The 2759-nt window shown below is 34.4% G+C and overlaps 1 long non-coding RNA gene across 1 annotated transcript in view; it reads right to left on the reverse strand.

Annotated features, from left to right (window-relative positions):
* Positions 1–1395: 1395 nt before the first annotated feature.
* The window catches only part of LOC107724051 (uncharacterized), a 3250-nt gene continuing 1886 nt past the window's right edge, over positions 1396–2759 (reverse strand). Inside the window, exon 2 of the long non-coding RNA XR_001637993.1 lies at positions 1396–1522. This is a non-coding gene — a long non-coding RNA (uncharacterized LOC107724051). The remainder of the gene's footprint in view (positions 1523–2759) is intronic.

A 2759-nucleotide genomic window follows, 5' to 3' on the forward strand; every position in this document is an offset into this window, starting at 1 on the left:
ACACGACTTTTCAAATCTGAACAGATTTTTAAAACACAAGACATCAACAAAGCAAACTATGAAATCTGTCAACTCGAATCTGCAGACTGACTCACCAGACTGTAAATCGGAGCAAAAGTTGTGTAGTGGGGGCTTAAGTTACAAAAACCTATGATAAATTATAAATTATAAAACAATATTCATTTATAAAAAATGTATACATTTTATTTTTAAAATAAACAAATAATAATATTTAATAATAATATTTAAAATAATTAATAATAATAATTGCTTAAAATAAGATGTCAAAAACTATTTGCCAATAAAGTAAAAAACTACATTATAAATTATAATTATACATTATAAAATGAAATTATTCATATTTTTTATAAAAAGATTTTTAGCAATAAAAATAATAATAATAATTGCTTAATATAAGAAATAAAAAACAATTGACCAATAAAGTAAAAAATTATTCTAAATTATAAAATTGTAATAGACATCCATACAATTATGTAGATGAAAGATGACAATAAATAAAACCTTATTTTAGAAGAAAAAATATATTGGAAACTTTTCCTCGAGCGCAATATGGATTTTTTCAATAATATATTTAATACAATTATTTTAAATAATAATAAGAAGAAGAAGAAAAAGAAGAAAACAATTTGCCAATGAAGAAAAAAAAAATCAAGATATATGTTCTCAAAAAATCTTAATATTAAGTTCTTAAGTAAATGCATCTCATTTTAATGATGCTTAGGAATTGTATTTAAAAACAATACAAACATATTGATTGAATGATGTTCTGCAGTGTGTTGACCTGAATAGAGCGAATTCAGCATGTTTTAATGAAGACGATCTAAAACAGTATAATAGACCAACAAAACTCATTTGACTTATGAAAAAATACAGAGAAAGAAATATACAAAAAGGAGAAATGACTACGTGACTGATGGAAAAAGACAGGACTCACATGATTGAGGCTGGATTCATAGGTGATGCTGATATGTTGCAGCTTCCAGCATCACATGATATGTTTTCAATCATCTGCAGTAATGCTTTCAGTCTCAAACCTATTCCTTTGATCACATATTTTAACTCTGAACATCTCAGATGTACACACAATAAAAATCTATCATGTATCACACATGGATTCAGGACTGCCGACGTCGTTCGGTTGAGTTCATGGAATGATCGAAGACATTAAATCTAGTCTAGTGCATTATGGGTCGTCGACAGCTTGCAATGCAAAAGGACGAGATGTGTTTGAGGGAGTCGAAGCACGTCACTAACCGTCCTGACGTCTGGATTCACAAACACACACACACTGGATTTTCTGAGAGCTAACGTTGCTTTTAAGGGGAATTGATCGGGAAGTGGCACCCAGGTAGAAAAGGAACAGCTTTTTTTTTGTCTGGAAGGTTTTTCAGTTCATCTCACTCGTGCTCAGAAGAGCAGGATCCATCCTGAAGAACAGGTACCAGCAAAACCGCTTCAGTCCCACAGCAGAGAGAGAGAAGTCTACTGAACATCCAGATCACTGTACAGAGAGAGAGAGAAAACACTGGCTGCATCACAGTTCATCAAGTTCTGCTTTGCACATTCAAGTACTTACTTTCAAACAGTGAGTATGTAGAGAGAGCAGGATTGAGACACTACCAACAACAAAACGGCATCTTCAGACCTCAGAACATTTTCTTATAATGCAGCTAGAGGTGAGCGAGAGAATGATTCTGACCCAGATAGCACACGTATGTCTGTTAAAGATCGCTTCATCTGGAAAGCATCTGCTGTGTACAAACATCTGACAGACGTCTTTAAGATGTCAGTTTTACATGCACTCTAAATCATAAACATCTTAAAGACCTCTTCTAAACGTCTATTTGACATCTGATAGGAAACGTCCTATAGACGTATTGCAGATGAGCAAACACTAAAAAACACGTCAAATAGACGTCTCTGAGATGTATGTGTGCTATCAGGGGATGATCTGTGTGCAAACATGCAGGCCCGTCCTTTTCTTTTAGAACTGACATTTTGATGTTTTCTAATACACAGTCAGGGCTTGACATTAATTTGAGCAGTGGCGGGTAACACAGTCACTCCCACTAGACACTTTGGAGGGTTACATTTTATTTCTGAAGGGGCAAGTGAAAGAGAATTTTACTTACCCGACCGGACAACTAATCTGATTAAGACATCTAATTTCGTGTGCTATCGGGATGATCTGTGTGCAAACATGCAGGCTAGTCCTTTTCTTTTAGAACTGACATTTTGATGTTTTCTAATACACAGTCAGGGCTTGACATTAATTTGAGCAGTGGCGGGTAACACAGTCACTCCCACTAGACACTTTGGAGGGTTACATTTTATTTCTGAAGGGGCAAGTGAAAGAGAATTTTACTTACCCGACTGGACAACTAATCTGATTAAGACATCTAATTAGGGAAGCATGTTCTGCATCTGGCTAAATTACTTGCTTAAATTCTGTTACTACTTACATTCTACTTTCATGTGTTATTTTTTGTATTATTTAGTTGTTAACATCTAAATATGTTAACTTAAAATTCATTATTCTTATTATACAGTACACATATTCACTCACTGGCCACTTTATTAGGTACACCTTGCTAGTACCGGGTTGGACCCCCTTTTGCCTTCAGAACTGCCTTAATTCTTCGTGGCATAGATTCAACAAGGTGTTGGAAACATTCCTCAGAGATTTTGGTCCATTATTGACATGATAGCATCACGCAGTTGCTGCAGATTTGTCGGCT

Source organism: Sinocyclocheilus rhinocerous, unplaced genomic scaffold (assembly GCF_001515625.1).
Source record: "Sinocyclocheilus rhinocerous isolate Xijiao unplaced genomic scaffold, SAMN03320098_v1.1 scaffold102, whole genome shotgun sequence".
NCBI lineage: Eukaryota > Metazoa > Chordata > Actinopteri > Cypriniformes > Cyprinidae > Sinocyclocheilus > Sinocyclocheilus rhinocerous.